At 46.7% G+C, this 24,663-nt stretch overlaps 1 protein-coding gene across 6 annotated transcripts in view; it reads left to right on the top strand.

Annotated features, from left to right (window-relative positions):
• The window catches only part of PDE4D (phosphodiesterase 4D), a 709,981-nt gene that overhangs the window by 29,325 nt on the left and 655,993 nt on the right, over nt 1-24,663 (top strand). The window contains exons 2-3 of one of the 6 annotated variants that reach the window (XM_077347178.1): nt 3,217-3,317; nt 7,045-7,223. The exons of 3 other annotated variants lie outside the window; for them this stretch is intronic. The gene's annotated coding sequence lies outside the window, so the exon portion shown is untranslated. Of the gene's footprint in view, nt 1-3,216; nt 3,318-7,044; nt 7,243-24,663 lie in introns of all 6 variants that reach the window. 2 more of the 6 variants (XM_077347175.1, XM_077347176.1) reach the window with 2 other exon arrangements.

Below are 24,663 nucleotides of genomic sequence, written 5' to 3'. Positions count from 1 at the left end.
ATCGCCTTCCCTGGAGCCTGGGGAGCTTTTTTCCTTCCTTTCCCGGTTGGGGGGGGGAAGGAAAAAAGCTCCCCAGGCTCCAGGGAAGGCGATCTGCGGCTCTGCCAGCCGCAGATTGCCTTCCCTGGAGCCTGGGGAGCTTTTTGCCTTCCTTTCCGGGTTGGGGGGGGGAGGAAAAAAGCTCCCCAGGCTCCAAGTAAGGCGATCTGCGGCTCTGCCAGCCGCAGATCGCCTTCCCTGGAGCCTGGGGAGCTTTTTGCCTTCCTTTCCGGGTTGGGGGGGGGAGGAAAAAAGCTCCCCAGGCTCCAGGGAAGGCGATCTGCGGCTCTGCCAGCCGCAGATCGCCTTCCCTGGAGCCTGGGGAGCTTTTTGCCTTCCTTTCCGGGTTGGGGGGGGGGAGGAAAAAAGCTCCCCAGGCTCCAGGGAAGGCGATCTGCGGCTCTGCCAGCCGCAGATCGCCTTCCCTGGAGCCTGGGGAGCTTTTTGCCTTCCTTTCCGGGTTGGGGGGGGGGAGGAAAAAAGCTCCCCAGGCTCCAGGGAAGGCGATCTGCGGCTCTGCCAGCCGCAGATCGCCTTCCCTGGAGCCTGGGGAGCTTTTTTCCTTCCTTTCCCGGTTGGGGGGGGGGGGAGGAAAAAAGCTCCCAAGGCTCCAGGGAAGGCGATCTGCGGCTCTGCCAGCCGCAGATCGCCTTCCCTGGAGCCTGGGGAGCTTTTTGCCTTCCTTTCCGGGTTGGGGGGGGGAGGAAAAAAGCTCCCCAGGCTCCAGGGAAGGCGATCTGCGGCTCTGCCAGCCGCAGATCGCCTTCCCTGGAGCCTGGGGAGCTTTTTTCCTTCCTTTCCCGGTTGGGGGGGGGGAGGAAAAAAGCTCCCCAGGCTCCAGGTAATGCGATCTGCGGCTCTGCCAGCCGCAGATCGCCTTCCCTGGAGCCTGGGGAGCTTTTTTCCTTCCTTTCCCGGTTGGGGGGGGGGAGGAAAAAAGCTCCCCAGGCTCCAGGGAAGGCGATCTGCGGCTCTGCCAGCCGCAGATCGCCTTCCCTGGAGCCTGGGGAGCTTTTTTCCTTCCTTTCCCGGTTGGGGGGGGGGGAGGAAAAAAGCTCCCCAGGCTCCAGGGAAGGCGATCTGCGGCTCTGCCAGCCGCAGATCGCCTTCCCAGGGGCCTGGGGAGCTTTTTTCCGGATCGGGGGGAAGCTCCCCAGACCCCTAGCGCCCGCTGAATTTTAGTTTCAGCGGGCTCTACTACTAGTCTTATATAAAACATTTGAGATATTTTATACTTTTTGACGTTTTAATGTTTACCACCTTAGGAACCCTGAATTTTTGGATGTTAAGCTAACTGGCCTATAATTTCCTGGATCTTTTCTGGACATCTTTAGAAAATGGGGTGTCATTCAGGTTGTCAGGTCCCCCCGGCCACTGGGGGGATGGGGGTGGTTGTGTAGGGTTGCCAGACCCTGGTTGGAAAACTAGAGATTTTGGGATGGAGCTTGGAAAGAGCAGGGACCTCAGTGGGGTTCAGTGCCATAGAGTCCACCCTCCAAAGCTTCCATTTTCTTAAGGGGAACTGATCTCTGTAGTCTGAAGTATAATTCCAGGGGATCCCCAGGTCCCACTGAAGGCTGGCATCCCTGAGTGTCATTTACCGTTTTCCAGACATCTAGCATGGAGGCTGATTTTTAGCAATGTGGCATAAATGTGTCAGTAGATCAACAGTTTCACAACTGAGTTCTTTAAGAATCCTTGGGCGTATGCAGTTGTCATGCTCACACTGGCTACGCCACCAGCAGTGCCAGTGGTGTGAACACTAGAGGGCGCTAGTCCAGAGGCGCTGCTCAGCCCGCTCCTGGAATGGCAAGAAGATGCGGCTTCAGACTTGCCCCATGAAGAGCAGCTTGGGCCAAGCTAGGCTGAGATGCAGCGCTTTGAGCCTGCTCATATCAAGTCCCGGGATAAAACCCTTCTGAACCCTAGGGACTCACCAGAGGAACAGCAGCACTGGCAGCAGATCAAGAGCCCTGGAAGCCCCTGGGCACTTGCTGGCGCAGCAGTGTTGGCAAAGGCGATGTACCCTGACAGCTGTCAGAAGGTCAGCATACTTGGCAACTCACTCTCAGGGTAGATGGGATCCAGCTGTAGTGCCTTCCTCTGATGAGGATTAGCTCCAGCTGCAGGCTCTCTGGCCCCACCCAGCTTCTGGCTATTTCAGTAGAGCCTTGAGGCAAGGCTCTTTGTGGGGTTAACACATGTGTTAACCTGCCTGTTCCTTGGAACTCCTGTCTTTGGTTTGTCTCAGTGAAGCTCTGTTCCTGTACCTCTCTGCCTCCTCGACCCGGCTTGACTGATGCTCCTTCCTGGCTCTTTGACCTTCGGCATTGTCTTATATCTCCACTCGGGGCTTGTTGACTCCAGCTTTGCCTGGCCCTGCTCCCTGCCCTGCTCTGTGGTTAATTCTGACTTCCCTGGCTCCTGAACTCCCAGACTGGACTTGAAACTCTGGCAGTCTCTCTGCTTTGACTTCCCTGCCCAGCCGTGACGTTGCAGCCGGGCAGAACAGCACAGCACAGCAATCTGGACTTGCAAACGGATTAGTTTTCAGATGGTTAGCCTTGTTGGCTTCAGTTGGCCCCACGTTATCCACAGGAAAACTAAAAAGCATGTATTCAGTTTCTGTGCCATCTCTTCATCTTCCTGAAGGAAGCCCTTTATCCCTTTGCCATCTTTGGACTCAAAATATAGCTGATTTCCTGATATGGCAGAGCCAACAGGGCTTGGCTCTGGGCCTTGCCAGCTGCCGCTGCTGCCGCTGCTGCTTGCTCTTCAAGGCCTCCTGCACTCTCCTGAGGATGGGGATGGCCTCGGAGGATGAGTGGCAGTGGGGGCTGGTGAGGTCCAGAGCTGAGCCTCATTCACTGCCACTGCCTGTGTTCTCCTGAGGGCATGGGCAGCCTCGGAGGTCAGGGGGCAGCAGTACAGCCTACAGGGCTTATCTATGAGCCTTGCCAGCCACTGACGCTTGTTCTTTGAGACCGGCCACACTCTCCATCTATTGGCGCAGTTCCTGGGGCAGGACTACGGATGTTATGTCCATAGTCACATCCGTTTGAGGGGCTGCACCAGTAGATGTTTCTGCATCAAATATCTTATTGTTCGTCTTAATGGTTTTGTTCTTCAATTTCTCATTTTGCTCATCTTGTTGTCAACTTGTGTTTGTTTTGCCAGAAACTTTGACTTTTTAAAAGAAGCCCTTTTGCCCTTTATGGGTTCCTTGACTTAAACGGGTAACCATGCATGCATCCTGGTGGTACTTTTCCTGTTTTGAGGTATGCATATTATCTTAACCTTATTCAGTGTAGTTTTAAAAGTTTCCATGCATCCTGGGATATGACTGTCTTAATACCCTCTCTTAGTTCCTTCCGACTAATCCCATCATTTTAGTAAAGTTTCCTCTTTTGAAATAAAAAGTGATGGTTTTGAATTTTGGGGGCTTTGAACTGAACGCTGAACTTAATAGTGTTCTGATCACACTTCCCAGTTGGTGCCGCAACATCTTGTACCAGGTCACGAGTTCCACTCAAAGCCAAATCTAGAGTTGTTCCATTTCTAGTTGGCTCTGTGAACAGCTGCTGCGAAAGCACTGTCGTTTATCATCTGCAGAAAGCTTGTCTTGGTGGCATGACTCAAACGCATATTTTACCAGTCAGTCTGAGAGCAGCTGGAGTCACCCTTTGGTCACCTACCTTATTTCTCCTCCGTCCTGAAATTTGCCTCCTGGGTTTGAGCAGGAGGACAATAGTACAACTTCCCTTTTAAATCATCCTTAGGGCCCACTACCACTGCCCACAGCAGTTCTGTGAGGGAGTTTCTTTCTTTAATGTTTTCTGGCCTAGCTTCCGGATGGAGAACTGACAAAAAAGAACCCTTTCACTCATTCTCCCATTAACAGAGCAAGCTCTATGAAGAGGAGGGGGAACGTACACAAGTTTGAACAGGTGATTTTAGAGAATGCTGGATCTAGGAACAGGGGGGGGGGCATGTGATGTACACAGTGAGTGTTAATGTACTAACTTGCAATTAATCAGGGTGCCCCCAAATACTTGGTAATGGATCTGTCTGAAATGCTTCATGGAGCCTCTGTTGTGCTCTGACACAAGAAATATGGATACTGCATCTTGTCTCCTCTCCATTTTTTTGTTATTTAGAAAAAGGAGGAGGAAGGCTGATTTCCATCTCTGGCTCTCTTCTTTCCTGTGTTACCAAGGGGCCTGAGAGGAGGCTGAGCTCTGCTTTATCTCACACACACTGAGGAAGACCTCTTCTGTAAGGTTGCAAGGAAGTGAGGCCCCCTCGCCTTCATGGAGCGCTAGACTAAAGTTTCTGTTCATAATGGGATCCGAATATTTCCAGATTGTTCTTAGATTATGTCCTGGATTTATTTCTGTGGCGCTTCCATTTATTTCACGTCAAACCTATCCAAGGTTAGACAGTCTGGGAACAGCAGAGTAGACGTCAGAGTTTGGTTTTGAAGTCTGATAAAAGACAGGAAGAATTTTACTTCCTGTTGGATAGAGCACAGGATGTTCTTCGTTTCAAATAGTGCATGAGCTTCTAGTAATTAAAACCGGGCTGTACTTTCCAACCTCAAGTTTTATTTTGTTAACAATGTGAAATGTTTGGGGGGGGGGGCGTGACATAATGCTATATAGATAATGTACAGAAAGGCAGTGTTACTTTTTTATCGTTGAGAAACCCCCGAAACATTCTTCAGAAATTCTTCGTTGAGAAACCCCAGAAGTGGCACGATTGTGCAGAATATGGTTGGGACGCATAGCTGTATACATGCCTACCTGGGGCCCCTCCCCTTCCTATTCCCTCCAGGCCCATCACTGGCCATTTTGGGAGTGGTGGGTTGATATGGTCATATCACCCGATAAATGTTTAACAAATTAAAAAAATATGAAAAATTAACTCCCATCCATCCGGGAAACCCTTCCAGGGCCATCACGGAACCCCTGGGTTTCACAAAACTCTGGTTGAGAAGGACTAGGTTTAGACCAGGGGTAGTCAAACTACGGCCCTCCAGATGTCCATGGACTACAATTCCCAGAAGCCCCTGCCAGCGAAAGCTGGCAGGGGCTCCTGGGAATTGTAGTCCATGGACATATGGAGGGCCGCAGTTTGACTACCCCTGGTTTAGACTGTGGGAGGCCAGGGTTTGTATACTCTTCTATAGAAGTTCACTGGATGACTTTAGATCAGTCACTCTTTCTGAGCCGAGCTGACTACATATATACATAGTGAGGATGAAATGGAGGAGAGAAGATTTGTGTACCAGGGTTTCCAGGTCCTTTGTAGCTGCTGGTGGGGAATGGAGGTTCATTCCAGGAGGAGGGAGGAATGCTGCAAATTAACATGATTTGATGACATCACCTGAAAGTGGCATCATCAAACCAGTGACATGGGGGGGGGGGGCAACGACATCACCATCATAACTTCTGGATGACATCAGCACATTATGTTAATTTGCAGCTTTCTTCTAGTTTGGGGAGACATGTTTCTTAAAGCCAGAGACCCCACCCAGACCAGAGAGTCTAGAAACCCTATTGTGTATGCTACCATGAGATGGATGAAAATGGATGGCTAAGGTGTTTGAAGATACCTGAAGATACCCCTGGTCAGTATTTGGATGGGAAGACCACCAAGGAGTATCCGGGTTACTATGTAGGAGCATGCAATGGCAGAGCACCTGTTTGTCTCGAAAACCCTGTGGGGACACCAGAAATCAACTACAACTTAATGGGGATAAAAAGTGACTCTGACTTTTTCCTTTGTTGCTGATTGGGTTGAGCAATAGAGAAAAAGCTATATATACCCATTTTATTCTTCTTATTTAATGATTATACTTTACTTCATATAGGAACCCTGTGGGAGCCCATAATTGTTTGCATCTTTCAGCTCTTCTCAGTTTTATCTTCAGTTTTATCTTCGCAACAACCCTGTGAAGTAGGTTAGGCTGAGAGTATATGACTTGCCCAAGATCAGCAGCAGGCTTTCACGGCAGAGTAGGGCATTGAACCAGGGCCGTTCCCATCCGTGTTCAGCAGCATTCTGACCACTGCGCCCGAGTTGGCTCTCTAAGCCTTTACTCAATGAATAGCTAGAAATTCTCACTTATGAGATCTGACTCTGTGTGACCGTCTTTTAGTATGATTACTAGACAGAAGCCATATGTGAGTAGAATGAATGGGTATGCAATTATAGAAGCAGACTCTGCCTCTAGTTTACCGGTATTCATTGATATTTACGCATAGAGACGATGCAAAGTTTGGTCCCTCCCCATGAGTGATTCTGCATGCTTATGTTCTTTATGCATGTTTCAATAAAGGTGTGTAGGCTAGGAGCATAATTTTAACGTTGTGGCCCTGTTCTCTATTCTGCTTGCCTGTGCCTTATTTCTTTCCACCCCTGATGTTGTCACCTTGAAGGGACTTCCACTGAAACAGTCAAGGATATGCCCTTCTGTTGAATGCAGGCTTATGGTGTCACTGAACATAAATGGCTGCCTTGGAGGGGGGACTCTTGGGTGTTATACCTCACTGAGGACCCCCTCCTTCCCCAAGGCCCGGCCTTCCCAGGCTCCACCCACAGGTTTGTAGGAATTTCCCAACCCAAACCTGGCAACCCTACAAGCAAGTCACAATATAACCCAAGCTGACTCCTCTAACCCCGCGTTTCTCATGATGTGCTCCGCATACAAGTTAAATAGGCAAGGAGACAGTATACAGCCTTGCTGAACTCCTTTCTCAATTTTGAACCAATCAGTGATTCCATGCCTGGTTCTCACTGTTGTGTCTTGACCTGCATATAGGTTTCTCAAGAGACAGATAAGATACTCTGGTATTCTCATCTCTTTAAAAACTTGCCTCAATTTGTTGTGCTCCACACAATCAAAGACTTTAGCATAGTCAATGAAGCAGAAGTAGATGTTTTTCTGGAAAAAACATGGAGCTTTCTCCATGATCCAGCGTATGTTGGCAATTTGATTTTCAGGTAATCACTATTAAAGGTCACGGAACTGAATATGGACAGCAGTGTGATGGATGAGGTGGAAGGTTGGATGGTAATATTTGCCCTGGCAGTGAATGAATGAGCTGGAGGTTCTTCTGATCCTGCACCACTACGCTGTAGAGCAAGAAACAAGAAACCAACCTGCCTGATAATAGAGAGCGGTACAGTAAATTCAGATCAGTAAGATTGTAGCTTTATCCTAATAGCCAGTAAGCTTGACCTGTTGCAGCTGTATTGCTGGTATCATGGAACTAAAGTAAATATCCTGCAGTTGTTAAGCACCTTCTCTCTTTTATACCCAGCTCAGAGTGTTTTGCAAATATTATATCTTCACTGCTGTGATCACAAGACAAATGCCCTTTCATGAAGCTGTGCGAGGTGAGAAGATACCAAAAGAATAACAATGATATTCTGTACATTTGCAAGACGTCCAAGTCACGAGACCAGCTGAACTTGTGGTATAGATTTATTAGTACCAGTGCATTCATTTAACACATGTGAGGACTATTAATTTCTTGCAGGGTCACTAAAGAGTAATATGAGGAAGCAAACAGGAGACACACTGATCCACTTCTTTCTAGGGTGGATTTAATTTAACGGGCTTCTTTTCACTTTACACAGCTGATTCACCACAAACATTTCTTGATTTGAAGTACATCTGGTCATATCAGCATGACAGCTTTAAACAGGAATGAGTCATAAAAATAGGTCCTCATTTGTAGCCATGGGAGGGTTCTTTATTTCAAGTGGGAGCACAATGAGCTTGCATTGAAAGTAGCTCTGTGTAAGCCGCAATCCAAAAAGTCATGTAACCTTAGAGGAGGGGTGGTGGTATAGTAGTAAAGAATCTGCTTTGCATGCAGAAGGTCCCATATTTAATCCCTCCAGTTAAGAGGATTCAGGTAGCAGGGGATGTGAAAGTCACTGCCTGGAACCCTGAAGATAGATCCAGGTGGGTGTCCATGTTGGTCTGAAGCAGCAGAACAAGTTTAGGGCCCAGCGGCACCTTTAAGACCAACAAAGTTTTATTCAAGGTATGACACTTTGTGTGCAGGCACACTTCCTCAGATACAGTGTCATGGAATGGAAGTAATCAGTTCAAACTTATAGGTTGAGCGTGAGAGTAAATTAACACACAGCATATTGAAAATGGTTAACAGGTGCTAGAGATAAATAGGGGGAAAAACCACGGCAATTTAGATTTGTTTGTATTCACTTGAGATTGAATTGCATGAGAAACATTTGGCGTACAACAAATGTCTACATTATTCTCTTAATGTTTTCCATGCAAATGTTTCCCATGCACACTCTACCTATAGGTTTGAACAGATTTCATTCCATGACATTGTGTCAGAAGTGTCCATGTGCATGAAAGCTCATACTTGAATAAAACTTTGTTGGTCTCCAAGCTGCCACTGGATGCTAAAATCACCCTGGGACCCTGGAGGAACTTTACCAGTCAGAGCAGATAAAACAGTGTTAAGATAGAACAACAATCTGATTCAGTGTAAGGCAACTTTGTGTGCTATGCGGTTTGCAGTCTTTTACTTAGGAAGGATCCTCCATGTAGGATTATGCTCTTATGAAACTGTCTTTATCTGGCTCTGAGGGTCAGTAAAAAGGACTTCAGATAGAAGTAATAATGGAGGTCTTATTCCTAGGCTCGCTTCACCCAGGGCCAGCTACAGGAATTGATACAGCTGGTACAGTTGGGCACCTATAAGGCTCATCGTTTAGCAGGGCCGATCTTTGACTGAAGGCATAATCTCACTATCATTAGTGTGCCAAAAGTAATGAAGAATTTAGAGGTCACTGCAATTGTCCCAGTTCTTCCTCTCTCCTTAAAGATCAGTTGGCCCCTCTCCAGAGAAGAGAGGGATGGCTGCAGTCATGGGAAAGGCGAGATTATGGCGGGTCATGGGATAGCCGTGTGCCCACGGGGCCCTAAAAACTCAGTCTGCCCTGGCTTAGACCAGGGGTAGTCAACCTGTGGTCCTCCAGATGTTCATGGACTACGATTCCCACGAGCCCCTGCCAGCAGACGCTGGCACGGACTCGTGGGAATTGTAGTCCATGAACATCTGGAGGACCACAGGTTGACTACCCCTGGCTTAGACTATAACTTTTCCCAGTGCTTCAAGCTAATGGTTCCGGAGATCTAACCATAATGGTCTTGACATATGTTTGCGAAACCAGCAATGCAAATAAGACTGAGGATGAAAGGTCAGGAGAAACAGGAAACACAAATGAAATGAGTTACTTTTTAGCTTAATTATGTACCTAACCAGCTCCATCATCAGTGTTGCATGTCTTCTCATTGTGGGGAACCAGCATTTGTTCACTTTTCCAGGAGGGAAACATGGCATACATATGAAGCCTATGATATAATATTTCAGAGATGCTGTTCTGTAGTTTCATATTCAACACTAATGGGTCCTATGGAGACCTCAGCCCTTGATTTGCAGTGTTTAGTGTTCATGGCTCTTTGTTTTGCCATAAGTCTGTGATCTGGCACCCTTTTGTTTCCCAAACAAACACAGGTTTCATATTCTGCTACATGATAATAGCCTGGAGATATCACTTTGCACATCTCTGATAATCACAGGATTCCTTTTGCCTTGTTCACAGTGTACATGTTGGAAAACAATTTGGGTGTTTGTGGAAACTTATTATTATAGTTTCCAGTTTGGAGCCCAGAGGATCCCATAATGTCTTAAAAAAAAAAAAAACACTCCATGAAGCAGGGAGCAAGGCAGCCACAGCTTCTAGGATCTTTTTGGATCTATCTGCTCCTTATTTGGAGTCATTATTTATTTATATACCGCTGCGCTCAATACTGTCTTGTGGCGGTTTACAAAACCTCCCCAATATAAAACCCCTTTATTAATCAGATGGCAATACTATCAGAGTTCCAATCTCCCATCCCCCATTCATTACATGGGCCAGATGAGCTCTCTCACTGAGAACGATGGTCCTGATCTAAGACAAGCATATGCCTGGCAGAAACGCTCCATCTTACAGGCCCTGTGGAAAGCTGACAACTCCAACTCTTATCTCTTCTGGTAGCTCATTTCACCAGGTTGGGGCCAGTGCCAAAAAAGCCCTGGCCCTGGTTGAGGTTAGGCGAATGTTTCAGGGCCCCGGGACAACCAGCAGATTCATACCCAAAGTGCTCTGCGGGGGGCATAAGCAGATAAGCGGTCCCACAGATAAGTAGGACCCAGGCCCCGTATAACCTTAAAGGTCAAAAACAATACCTTGAGCTTGACCTGGAAGCAGACTGGTAACCTGCATGATAACAGCATGGTTCTTTATGGGAAGACAAAAGGACCAGAGAGCAACTGTGAGAGAAGATGCAAATATGCATCCTACATTTCCATTTTTGAATTAATTGTGTCCTCATTTTATCTGTGTTTTATCAAGGACTCAAGGTGCCTTCGCTGGGGTTTCTAGGAGACCTCCTATCCAAGGAGTGGCTTGATCCAGACCTGCTTTACTTACTGCACTCTTTCTGGTTTTGTGCACTTCAGCTATACTCTCAGACCTTTTCTGTGGCTTTTTCCAAGGCAGGGGGAGGTCAAATATACATCCTGTCCAAGTCCACAAGCCACAGCTTCAGCATTTCTGGAGGCCAGTGCTTTGAGTAAATGACTTTTTAAAAGTGAGATGCCTGCACCGACACATAATGACCTGATCTACCTTCAGACTTTCCAGGGTATTCAAATTTGAGCTGGAGCTCAATGGGTCATTTGTTTAGCACACAGAGTGTGGCATTGTGCAGACTTCTTTGCAACGCTGGCAACACTTGCTGATTCTGATCATAACTATGGACCTTTACCATGGCTTTTGTTCCTGTTTAAAGTCTTAACGGCAGTGGCTTTGACTAACAAATGAGCGGCCCGAACAAACAAGATGGAACCATGTGTGAAGCTAACGGATGGCAAGGTCCATATGGCATATGCTTTAGGATGCTTAGGGCTGATCCTGCGTAGAGCAGAGGGTTGGACTAGATGGCCTGTATGGCCCCTTCCAACTCTATGATTCTATGATTCTGGGTTTCTCCCAATATATGTTCCTGATAATGTTTTAAGATTGAAAGGAATTTGTTTTGGGGGGGGGGGAAATCCTTCACAAAAGAATCAAGACAGTGATCTGGCTATCGCCTGTTACATTTGGCCAGCATGGACTTCCTTGTCTTATTTGAGGCAAGTTTCTGTACTCTGGCTTGTAGTCCCAAAGCACTCTTGGCACTGGAGTGACCAGATGAAAGGTTCACAGCAATTCTGAACTATCGTTTTAAAATATCAATTGTTATCACTGTTTTTTTTAACGTTGGCACCTGCCCTGAGCCTTCAGAGAAGGCTGGGCTAGAAATAAAATTTATTATTATTATTGGAACATTACACGGGGGAAATTCTCCTTGTGGTGACCATGTCCTACAATTGATGATCTTTATTTGTCATTGATGTAGCCATGTGTTTAGGAGTGGGAAGATACTGATGCAGTGTTCGAAAGCTTGACTCCTTTTATAAGGTCATTTATTTTATTTTGTGTTAAGGCCTCTTCAAGGCTGACAGAGCTTGGGGCTCTGGGAAGTTCTCCCAGTCTCTAGCTGAAAACAAGTTCTGGCTTTCTCATGAACCCTGTCAAACTGGATGCTGTTTACATGACGCTAATCCAAAGATAAGAGGTGATTTAGTGTTGGGGGTTGGGCTACCTGCCCACTTAATGCTCCATGCTGTACTTGTATCAATATTATGTTGACACTTTACTCAGTGGGTTTCCAAGCGCTGGATACGCATGAGAGAAGGCACGGTAAGTGTTCCATATGCCATGCCTTTACACGAATGTCTGTTTTTGGGCCAGGTTTCCATCATTTCAGTTGGTCAGAAGGATTGTTTGCTTTGCAACCTGTCACAGGTTTTGGCCAGGAATGAGTCTCATCCAGATTTATCTTTCAGGCGGGATTGATGCAATACCCACTGACAAAGCTTGTTCGCATAATCTTTAAGCTTTTAATGTTTTACGTCTTCCAGGATTAAGGATCAGATCAACCAAAGCAGCAGAAATAGTACCATGAAAGTAAAATTTATTGAATTGTCCTGGGTTGTATCCAAGCTGTTTTGCTGGAGGATGCATGAGTGATGTGTGTGACTTTTTGCCTGTCCCGCTGCAGATTAGGAACTTGACCCGGAAGTTGGTTTATGAAATTCCTGGGGATTTGAAGATATTGCCTGGCCGGGGGGGGGGGGGGGAGATGAGAAGGGGGAGAGCTCAATTGGAATGGAATCTTTTTGATGTACTGCAGAACCATCCCTCCAAAGCTCTTGTTTCTTTCAGGGAAACTGAAATCTGTAATAAGGAGATCAGTTGTAAGGGCCCTGGGTAGAGTTTAGTTACCCTACTGCAGATCCCCCCCATAATTCCCAACCTTTTTCACAGGGGTGGGGATTCTAGGAGTGGTGTTGGGGGTACAATGGACTGCAGTAGGAGATGAAGGATGGGTTTAAGAGAGAAAGAACACACAGACATGCATACATGCATATATGAGTTTCAAAAATGGTGTGCATTGCATGTTTCAGCCACCAAGAAATACTTGAGAAGTATTTTCCATGTTGTTAACATCTTTATTTTAACCATGTGGTAAGAATCTGTCACAACGTTACTGGAAATTATGTACAGCATATGTAAACACCAGCAGCCTGAATACTCCTGACGATCTCAATCCTGCCAGAGTCTAGAAGCTAGAATAATGTACCATTTTTTGTACCATGCTTTATACTCCCTGAAGTAGTAAAGTGACTAATAATTGCCTTCCCTTCCTCTCCACACGAGCTTCTTGTGGCGCAGAGTGGTAAGGCAGCCGTCTGAAAGCTTTGCCCATGAGGCTGGGAGTTCAATCCCAGCAGCCGGCTCAAGGTTGACTCAGCCTTCCATCCTTCCGAGGTCAGTAAAATGAGTACCCAGCTTGCTGGGGGGTAAAACGGTAATGACTGGGGAAGGCACTGGCAAACCACCCCGTATTGAGTCTGCCATGAAAACGCTAGAGGGCGTCACCCCAAGGGTCAGACATGACTCGGTGCTTGCACAGGGGATACCTTTACCTTTACCTCTCCCCACAACAGACACCCTGTGAGGTAGGTGGGGCTGAGAGAGAGAACAGTAACTGGCCTGAGGCCACCTAGCTGGCTGCATGTGGAGGAGCGGGGAATCAAAGCTGGTTCTCCAGATTAGAGGCTCTTATCCACTACCCCAAGCTGGCTTTTGTAGCTGGAACATGTATCAACTGGTTTTAATGAGGCCCTAGGTGAGAATACAAGGGCTTCCTCATGAATCCTGAACCTACAGTTGCTTGTTAGAACCTCTCATTGTAAGCTCCTTTGCCGAAGGATAACGATTTTTAGGGAAGCACCCTACATGGCTACCCACGTGAAATGAATAGTCTCCCACTGCCTTTTTAAATATTGGGTTTGTACCCATTTGTGCTTTTGCAGTGACTGTGTATATACAGTGCTGGAGAATAGAATCATTGAATCATAGAATCATAGAGTTGGAAGGGGCCATACAGGCCATCTAGTCCAACCCCCTGTTCAACGCAGGATCAGCCCTAAGCATCCAATAAAAGTGTGTATCCAACCTTTGCTTGAAGACTGCCAGTGAGAGGGAGCTCACCACCTCCTTAGGCAGCCTATTCCACTGCTGAACTACTCTGACTGAATTTTTTCCCCTGATATCTAGCCTATATCATTGTACTTGTAGTTTAAACCCATTACTGTGCGTCCTTTCCTCTGCAGCCAACGGAAACAGCATCCTGCCCTCCTCCAAGTGACAACCTTTCAAATACTTAAAGAGGGCTATCATGTCCCCTCTCAACCTCCTTTTCTCCAGGCTGAACATTCCCAAGTCCCTCAACCTATCTTCATAGGGCTTGGTCCCTTGGTTGTGGATGAGTGGCAGATGAGCAAAACATGCTCTGACTGTTATGGAATGGAAGGCTGATGTGACATCCCAGAGTCTTGCAGAGCATATACCATCAAGCCCGCCCCCCAAATCACAAAAGAGATACCAAATGTTATCATGGCCCTGAACACAATGCTGCTCCACAGCATCCATTTGAACATGCAGGTGCAAATCCCGATGGCCTCTAATGGGTGTGAGCCAGTTCCCCTATCACTACCATGTCCTGATGGTTCGGGTACTTCTAGTCCAGTACTCTGATCCGTTGACACAATATTTTTTGTCGTTTATAGCGTGCATGTTCATAATGGACAAAAGCAAGCATTATTAGAGGACCTAATGACATTAGCCTTTAGCTGCTTTGCTGCCCAGTAAATGAAAGGCCACTTTCTCCCCAGACTTGCCCTGCCAGCTCATAAACAAGTTTTCTGCGCCAGCTTCCTGATGGAGGAAGATGCACGACACCAAGAGGGTTATTTACAGTCTAAAGAGAAACCATGCTAGCTCTTTGATGTGCTAACCCCTCTTGATTGGAGGAACCGTGTTCTGTTGGGCTTAAGCCCAAGAATTTGACACCGAGTCCACATGGAAGGGGGAAAGGGCTCCGAAAAAGGGAGCTGGTCTTCGGGGGGGGGGGGGGGATGGTCGGACAGGTGAATCTGTGTCTTCCACTGGTTTGGGTGATATAGGCATTGAGCGATGAATTGCATGCATGTTTGAGGTGGACTGAAACCTTTTTTGTGGACAACCATCACATCATCTTTCTTGTGCATTGAGATTTTATAGTTCAGGTGAGGCAAGCAAACTGTGGCCCTTGGCTCTTTCTTTCTCCCTAGAGAAGTCCGTGATTGATGCTGTTGAAGAAGTATATAGAAGCATTTCTGCTTATTAATAACTGTTTTAATCTGTGGCTTTAAATATGCTGTCTTAAAGTACATCCTGCTCTAGAGGAACTCCAGCAGTTCTCTGGAGAGGTGGCATAGGGAAAGGTAAAGGTATCCCCTGTGCAAGCACCGAGTCATGTCTGACCCTTGGGGTGACGCTCTCTAGCGTTTTCATGGCAGACTCAATACGGGGTGGTTTGCCAGTGCCTTCCCCAGTCATCACCGTTTACCCCCCAGCAAGCAAGCTGGGTCCTCATTTTACCGACCTCGGAAGGATGGAAGGCTGAGTCAACCTTGAGCCGGCTGCTGGGATCGAACTCCCAACCTCATGGGCAGACAGCTCCAGACAGCATATCGCTGCCTTACCACTCTGCGCCACAAGAGGCTCATTGAGGTGGCATACAAATCCCCTAATAATAATGGCGCGGGGGGCGCTGTAGAATGTTGTGGTAGATTTTTCACTGCCAATATTGGTTACGTACTGGGGTTTTATGTGGTTTTGATGTTCTAATGTAAACCACCATGAGCTGGCTGGGCCGAGAATAGCAGTCAATAACTGTAACTATAATAATAAATAAATAATAAGTAACAATTTTGGCCTTGATCCAAGATAACAGTTCGGGCTTTTTCTGCAAATATGTTTCTTCCTGCCATTATGTCTTTAGCCACATGGTAGAGCTGTTGTGTAACCAATCCTAAACTTTTCTACCTAAGCAAATGCTGACAACTCCCCATTTGAACTACTAGAAGCTAGCGGTGATTCTGTTATCACAAAGAACACCTTTACAAAATGGAATTACCATACAAACACTGGCCGGGCCAAAAGCTCCATACTGGTTGCCCTGTTGAGGGATTCCCAGTTTAAAGCAAGCAGTATTTCCAGTATGTCCAGTTGGCTGGACAGCATCTGTTGACACATGCTTACAGTCTACTGCAGGGGTAGTCAAACTGCGGCCCTCCAGATGTCCATGGACTACAATTCCCAGAAGCCCCTGCCAGCATTTGGTGGCAGGGGCTTCTGGGAATTGTAGTCCATGGACATCTGGAGGGCCGCAGTTTGACTACCCCTGGTCTACTGGCTTGATGAGGTTTGGGACTCTCCAGGGTCATCATGGACAAGTCATGCATTACTTTAAAATCAGCTTCATTTTGAGACCATATAGACTCTATAGAGTTTCAGCCCTGCCCCATCTAGCAACATGTAGGGGCCTACGCAGAGCATACTTGACCAAATTATAGACCCCAGGCAACAGTGTGAAGGACATAGCATTTGCAGACCAGTTGAGAACACCTGAACACAAACATATACCACTCAGTGGAGTCAGGTGGGCAAAAGGGACAAGTCATCCAGCTTAGCCACTTGCACACAGGGGAACGTTACAGCCACAGGAAAGCTCGTGCAAATCATTTGCAATGAAATTTAGGTCGCCTACAAGTATTCCATTAAAAGTGCACATTTTTGAGACTGGGTTCCTTGCACGGGGTGATCAGCTTGCAGTTGGGAAAGAAGGTTGATACTCAAAATCATAGATGATGCCTCTCGATGGGAAAGACAGGAAAAGGTAGCTAGTTGGGGACTTTATAAATGGCCTCTCGGCTAAAAAAACAGATCTCAAGTCAATTTACAATATTATAAGCACAATAAAATCAATGGGGCCCAATAAGGCAATTTCAAAGAGACCAGTTAATGACATATCCAGTTGTTAATTTCCATTCCATCCTGCAGTACCCTTACTCCTTGATGAAAAGGTCTTTGGAAGGCATTTAGGCAGGAGCAGATTGGGAAATATGCCCAGTTACGACCATAGACCATCCCAGCAGAGCCCCCTGCACAACAAGTGAAAGGTGGCGTCTGGACCCACAAAGTGTAGGGCTGGCTGGTCAGCCAGCCAGCCAGCCTGTCCCACCCTCCCTACTTTGAGGGGCTGGGGGCCAGTCTCCCCTGCATTTAGGGAAGCCACTGTTCTCAGCTTCTGGTAGAAGATGTCTATAGTTGGAAGGGGCAAGTCTCTGTAAGTCCTATGAAAATGGTTTCAGATTGCTTCTCTCAGGAATATGCATGAGAGACAACAAAAAGCTGCCTGGAAAACACACTGACAACTGGCATCCTAAGGATTCATAAGGGATGCCCCTTTCTATGTACCTTTCTGAGGAGAGTGGGTGGCCTTTGAATAACTTAAGCAGATTGATGACCTCCCTTTTTATGAATTATTGGGACTTATTTTCCTTAACAGACTTCCATGGCTTTTGACCTCTGAGTTCTTCTCTGTCTCTCCTATGTCTTCTTCCTGCTCCATCTTGTCTTGTCATTCGCCATGTTGTGAGTCTACATGTCCAGTGGTATAGACTAGCCTTTTTCAACCTTTTGACCATAGAGGAGTTCCTGAAATACTTTTTCCGGCTTGGAGGAGTCCTGGAAGTGATGTCAGCTGGTCGCGCCTCTCTGCCACACCCCCTGGAAGTGACATCACCAGGTGCATTAACAGGCAGGCTTGAGAAGGACTTAGAGGGAGGGACAGGTGGTGGTTTAAGGCGGGAGTAGGCCTGCAGGCTCCGCCCTCTCCCAGGCACACAAACTAAATGAGAATTCACTCGTTCCCGGAGCGGGGGAGCAATGGAAATGGATGGTTCTCTAGCTTATGGCTGAATTCCTTAGGGCAGGAGGAAGAAGGCCGCAGACCGAAACTCCCACGGACCCCCAAGGGTCCACAGACACTTGGCTGTGAATCCCTGGTGTAGGCCAGCAGTTGCTCTGAGGACCCTCCCTCTGCCAGGCTATGGTCTCCCTAATTCAAGCTGGGAGACAGCTTCCATCTTCTCCATATTGTTCTTCCAAAACATTTTGGTTTTCTGCTCTGAATTTGGCCCGGTACGTGGATCTGCTCCGATTTGGTTCAATTGGGCACACTCAGGATATGCACGTTGTAGTAAACTGAAGCGAAAGCTGCATGCCTTGTTCGCCCTGAAGGGGGAGCCTTTAGCATTTTCTAGGCTGTGGACAGACGTATCCAAAATCATTAGTTTTCAGCCAAAGTGTGCGACTTCGTGTGAGCTCAGAATAATTTTTTCATAAATCCTTTAAATCTCATTCTGGCAAGTTTGGAATTAAGGTGTAGATTTATACCTCGAGCACATAATGAATTACGAATTACAGTACATCAGAGATGATATTTTTCATAGCTGCATTTTACAGTTGCATTTTTTACAGCTGCATTTTAAAACATGGCAAATCAGAGATATATTTGCTGGCTGAATGGGTGAGAGTGAGGGAGGAGGACTTTCTACAGGTCCTAGACTGCAAAGCAGAAATGTACCCTTTTCCTAATGCAAACCTTCCTTATACATTTGATGGTAACATTTGAATACCTGTAGTGAATGAGATTGTGAAACTCAAAGGTGTAGTGCTGAGAAACTGTAGAGTGCGTGGAGGGGGCCTCTCTAAGGCCCTTTATGCACACATTGGATAATGCACTTTCAAAGCACTTTAGAAACAGATTATCCTGCTCCACACAGGAAAATCCAGCTGCAAAAGTACACTGAAAGTGCATTATCCAACATGTGCATAATGGGCCTAACTGGAGAACGAGGCAGTTCTTCAGAGCTTTCAGCACAGCACATGGAAAAGTTGAGAATGTAGCTCAAGACTGTTGAAAGAAAGATTAGCTCCCCATGGGGTTGTCTGAAGTTCACACTTAACACCTGAAGTGAAAGGTCATCAAAGGAGTGGAGCAATGGAAACATACTGTGCTGATACATAATGGAAGCTGGCATAATGTATTCTGGGAAATTGATTTGAGATTCATTTTATTCACACCTTCTTCAGACAGTGTGCACGACGGAGACTCTGTATCGCATCTCGGTTCTTAAAAGGAGTTGCACACCAATAGCTACAGTGCAGCGTGTCAGACATTGAAGGATTAGAGCTCAGTGGCAGAGCACGTGCTTGGCATGCCAAAGACCCAGGTTCAGCCTTGGGCATCTTCACTTACAGAGGTTTTTCTTCCGCAGGAGGCCCCAGAGAGCAGTTGCTAATCAGGCCTGATGACACACGGCCCAGTGAGCTGATGGCCATATGGCAGCGTCATGTTTGTGTGGACTGAGAGTTCAGATTCTGGATAAACTGTGCATCTCCCCAGCTGATTTTGCCCCTTTTGCAGCCTTAGCTTAAGTTCTTTGCAGTTTGTTCTGAGACCAAAATAATGGTTTCAACCTCCCCACTTCTTGCTTGCATGGCCCAAGGTTGGCCAGGCTTGAAGCTGAGATAGCCCTGGTTAGTACCTGGGTGGAAGACCAGCACCAAAGTCCAGGATTGCTACATGGAGGCAGGCAATGGCAAACCACCCCTGTTCTTCTCTTGCCATGAAAAAGTGCCTAGTGCTAGAGAAATCCAGGAGACTGCTTCCTCTGCAATAGGCGGAGGGGGAAGAAGGCATTGAAAGCCATTAAAAGGTAAATATTGGATCTCAGGGCTTTTAAGACTTTTTATATTTATTGAAATAGTCAACTGTGCTTTTGCCTCTTGGCTCATGGTGGCTTACAGGTAGCGGTTAAAACATTACGGATGGAAACCAGATGAAACAACCTCTGGGGGCCAGTTTGGTGTAGTGGTTAGGAGTGTGGACTTCTAATCTGGCGAGCTGGGTTTGATTCCCCACTCCCCCATATGCAGCCAGCCAGGTGACCTTGGGCTCACCACGGCACTGATAAAGCTGTTCTGACCGAGCAGTGATATCAGGGCTCACTCAGCCTTAGCCACCTCACAGGATGCCTGTTGTGGGGAGAGGAAAGGGAAGACAACTGTAAGCCGCTTTGAGACTCCTTCGGGTAGAGAAAAGCGGCATATAAGAACCAACTCTTCTTCTTCCTCTCCCGTTCTGCCTTCTCCCCTGTAAATGTTGTTTATAACTTCGTAGAAGCCCTGGCAAGCAAGCCTTGCAATACCTCTTGCAGTACCTCCTGCAGTACCTCCTGGAAAAGGCCCAGGCTTTGGTTGATGCCAAGTGGGCCACCTTAAGTGGGGGAGCAGGTGGCACCCTGGAGACTGTAGCTGACACACAGGAGGCACCTTAAGACCTGAGGGCCACAAGCTCTGTAGAGCTTTAAAAGTGATAAGCGATACCTTCAACTGAACTCAGAAACAAGTTGGTAGTCAATGCAGCTGTTTCAAAATGGACAGTCAGGCTGCCAAAAATGCAAAATGGGATACGCAAAATGGGGTACACAATTGGGCTGCAGCATTTTGGTTCAGCTGCAGGTTTCCAGTTGTTTTCAAGGGGCAGTCCAATATAGACTGTGTAATAGTAATCCAGCCGTAAATTTGCCAAAGCTTGGATCTGGTTAGCCAGATCCACAAAGAGAAAGGAAAGGATGCAGATCCAGGTACTGCTGCTGTAATTCAGAAGTTTTTATTCTGCCTCTATGTAGACTAAGGCAGTTCACAATGCCGAACAGATACCATAAAATCCAAAATTTACCACCTTTCCCAAGAAACAGCTTTCAGATTTCACCTTAAATTATAATCCCTAGCAAATAAGATAGTCAGACATTGCCACTTAAACTTTTCAAGATAGTGTCCTACTCACCTCCTTAAGGATCCCATTCCCTAGGATTGGAGCGGACATATAAATAGCATGGTAGGTGGGCTACCATCAGCAATTAATCCTGCTTATACAGAAAGCATCTCAGGTGAGGGAGCAGAAGACATCTCACGCATAAACAACTCCTTAACCATTAAAAAAGCACATTGTGGAGGAGTCTGTGCTAGAAGTCACCTTCTCACTATGCTTTTTAAAGAACGTGCAGGAAGATTTTACTTTACATCAGGATAAGGATGTGGTCTCGCTTCCCCACTCCATATCTTGAAGTCCAGGGAAAGCATTACTGATTTATTAAATGATATATGCCACCATTCGGCAAGGTTCTCTGAGCAGTTTTCTGTACCATCGTGTGCAAGCTAAGAAGAACGAGGAATTTGAACCAGACTTCTGCTAAAAAAAAACCCCATTAAACCCATAGCGGAAATTAAAAGGTAGAGGAGCTTCCCCCCACGGACTGAAGGCTAGCAGGGTGTGCTAAGCAGCCAGAGTGCTGGGACAGACAAGGCTCTAGAGCTGGGTCCCGGGAGGGTGGTGGTGGCAGTCGCAAGACGATCCCAGAGGGGAAGCTGTGTAAGGCTATTGTGCCCAAAGAGAACAAAAGTCCGGTGACGCATTTATTGCAGCAGGCGCTTTCGTGAGTCAGAATTCACTTCCTCAGATGTGATGCAACTGAGGGAGGTAGCTCTGACTCACAGAGTCCCAGGGTGGAATAAATGCTATGCGTCTTTCAGGTGCCACTGGGCTTCTGCTTGGTTTGTTTGTTTGTTTATTCATTACATTTACATACTGCCCTCCCCTGAGGCTCAGGGCAGTTCACATGAAACGTAGAGGAATAAGAACAATACATCAAACTCAGTAGCTGTGTCAGGTGGATAGTAACAATAACGATAGCAGCAATTTGCACAGAATAACATTCTAACAGTTCCATGGTTGGCTTGATTCAGTCGACCTCAATCAAATGCCTGGGAAAAGAGCTCCCTTCTGCAGGCCCTGTGGAATTGTTCTAATATTGTCAGGGCCCTGATCTCCTCTGGCAGCTCATTCCACCAGGTGAGGGCAAGGACCGAAAATGCTCTGGCCCTGGTTGGTTCAAGTGAGCTTCTTCAGGGCCAGGGATCATCAGCCAGTTGGAGGTGGCAGATCGCAAAGATCTCTGAGGGTTGTAGAAGAAGAGAAGAAGAGTTGGTTCTTATATGCCGCTTTTCCCTACCCGAAGGAGGCTCAAAGCGGCTTACAGTCGCCTTCCCTTTCCTCTCCCCACAACAGACACCCTGTGGGGTGGGTGAGGCTGAGAGAGCCCTGATATTACTGCTCGGTCAGAACAGTTTTATCAGTGCCGTGGTGAGCCCAAGGTCACCCAGCTGGTTGCATGTGGGGAAGTGCAGAATCGAACCCGGCATGCCAGATTAGAAGTCCGCACTCCTAACCACGACACCAAACTAGGCAGGTGCACTGGGCCCAGACCTTAATGGTGATTACCAGGACCTAGTGGTGACAGCCTTCTAATATCAGCACACAGGGAGTCTGTGAAAGAGGTACCGCCTTGGGATCTAAGCCATGCATTTCACAAAGATCAAAACCCTATACTTTGAACAGGGTCTGGAAATAAATAACTAAACGGTGTGTTGTATAGCAGTGGTCCCCAACCTGCGGGCTGCGGCCCGGTGCCGGGCCGTGAAGGCCTTGGCGCCGGGCCGCAGCTCCCTCTTCCCACCCCCACCCCCGAAGCGAGAAGCTCGCCAGGCCGCGAGCAAATCGGCCGCCGAAGCAGCCGATTAGTTCGCGGCCTGGCAAGCTTCTTGTTTCGGGAGGGGGGGAAGAGAAGCTTGCCGAGCCGCAAGCTAATCGGCCGCTTTGGCGGCCCAGAGGGGCCGGGAGAGGGAGCCGCGGCCGCCGGCATGGCGGTGGCGCAAACGCGCATGCGCGGCAGTCCGCGCATGCACATTTGCGCTGGGGCTGCCGCGCATGTGTGGGGCCCCAGGCCGCCCTCTCCCACCACTCAGGAGCAGCGGTCCACGACAACCGGAAGGTTGCAGACCACTGTTGTATAGTTCCAGAGAACCTGCACAATTCATCATTAACAGCACTGCTATCTGGTGAATTTAAACACCCAAAGCAACAACTTCTTAAGAAGAGAAATATCATTATAACCATCGATCAGCAACAAAAGTTGCCAAAATTGTAGAAAGGGTTCTCAAACAATAACAAGCCACTTTAGCAATTTTCAGTTTGCCAGACCTTTTTGATTCGTTCTCTAATTGAAATATTTTTAGGCCAGCACCAGTTTTTTGGCTGTTTGTAAATGAGGAAAGGAGGGAATTAGCTGTTCCATGATAATCATAGAGTTGGAAGGGACCTCCTGGGTCATCTAGTCCAACCGTGTGCACTATGCAGGACGCTCACAACCCTATCGCTCATCCACTGTCACCTGCCAATCCCTTTGAACCTTCACAGAATCAGGAGAAACATGGCTCAATGATAGAACTGGATGCCTCAGATTTGGATTAGCATTTTGAATAAATCCTAGCAAGCCTTTGGGTTTTTAGCTACTGATATATCTGCCATAAGAGCCTCTTGTGGCGCAGAGTGGTAAGCGGCAGAAATGCCGTCTGAAGCTGTCTGTCCATGAGGTTGGGAGTTCGATCCCAGCAGCTGGCTCAAGGTTGACTCAGCCTTCCATCCTTCCAAGGTTGGTAAAATGAGTACCTAGATTGCTGGGGGGTAAACGGTAATGACTGGGGAAGGCACTGGCAAACCACCCCGTATTGAGTCTGCCAAGAAAATGCTGGAGGGCGTCACCTCAAGGGTCAGACATGACTCGGTGCTTGCACAGGGGATACCTTTACCTTTACCTTATATCTGCCATGCACTCAGTTTCATTTAAAACTCTGTTCCAAAATATGGAGACAGTTGGATGTGTACTTCACCTGTGGAGTTAATCCACAGGTTTCTTCCTGTATTGCCAGCATTCAAGCAATTATCTGTAAAGATTTCACCTTATTTGGTATTAAACACCACATGTACAAGGCTCTATAGACGTTTTCTTTTAAGTTAGTGTGATACAAATTTCATTTGCAGGATATAAATCAAAGCCTGACTTTCATTCATTATCTAATAGGGTGTTTAAAATTTTATTCCATTTGGTACTAAAAAACCTGATTCTGTAATTTGGATACATACTGGATAATAAGCCTTTAGTGTGTTAATATTATAAAATGGTAATTTCTCGAAAGATGTTAAAAGACTTTCTCAATTGACCTGTTCTAAAGTTACAAGATATAAAATCACATAATTGAAAATATTGGAACCAACACATGTCGGGGAATAAAAATTTAAGAGAATTATAAGAAGGGTATTGAGCGCTGCCGATAATGTTGATGAATCTAATACCATTAGCTCTAGTCCAACTTGAATCAATGCCAACCATTTGAAAAGAATAGTTATGCAAAAATGATGATATCGGGGGCAATATAAGGAGGATTACAGATTTTTGCAGCAAATTCACTGTTTGCATTACACGTTGATTAAGAAGTTGGAATGCACTGAGATTTCCATCTACCTTGCTACTGCTTGCTGTATATCACAGAAGACTTTTTCTGCTTCCCAAACCAGACCTGAAACCAAAATGAAATGAGACCAAAAAGATGGTCTCATCCACAGGTTATCCTGCTGCAATATGTTCCATCATCTTGTCAAAGTAAAGCATATTTGAGAATAGCTTGCAATTTCCGGTATCCAAAGAAGGCTTCTTTAAAGGCAGCCTTTCTATAATCTTTATGATTTTCCTTGAGAAGGAATTGAATCAGCTTATATTTTATTTATATATATATATATAAATATATTTATATACATATATTTGTGTTTCTAGGCCACCCCTATTGTGCTAGACATCTCCGGGCAGCATACACAAAATAATAAAACCAATATTAATACAGTCATTCCAATAAATCCCAGTGCCAGGTAATATTGGGGAAGGTCTCAACCTCTCTGCCATGTTATTTGCCGCCTGGCAATCAGTTGGCCATTGTGTAAGATAGGATGTTGAACTAGATGGACTACTGCTCTTCTCCATCAGGGCTTCTCTTACATTCTGTAATGTCACCTCTAGTCAAATGAGAGCATGCTTTTTGTAAAAGAGGAAAGGAGGGAATTAGCTCCCACAA

This window comes from Paroedura picta, chromosome 7, assembly GCF_049243985.1.
Source record: "Paroedura picta isolate Pp20150507F chromosome 7, Ppicta_v3.0, whole genome shotgun sequence".
NCBI classification, from domain to species: Eukaryota; Metazoa; Chordata; class Lepidosauria; order Squamata; family Gekkonidae; genus Paroedura; species Paroedura picta.
The sequence above is the reverse complement of the archived record's forward strand: the minus strand, read 5'-3'. Positions and strand labels throughout refer to the sequence as shown.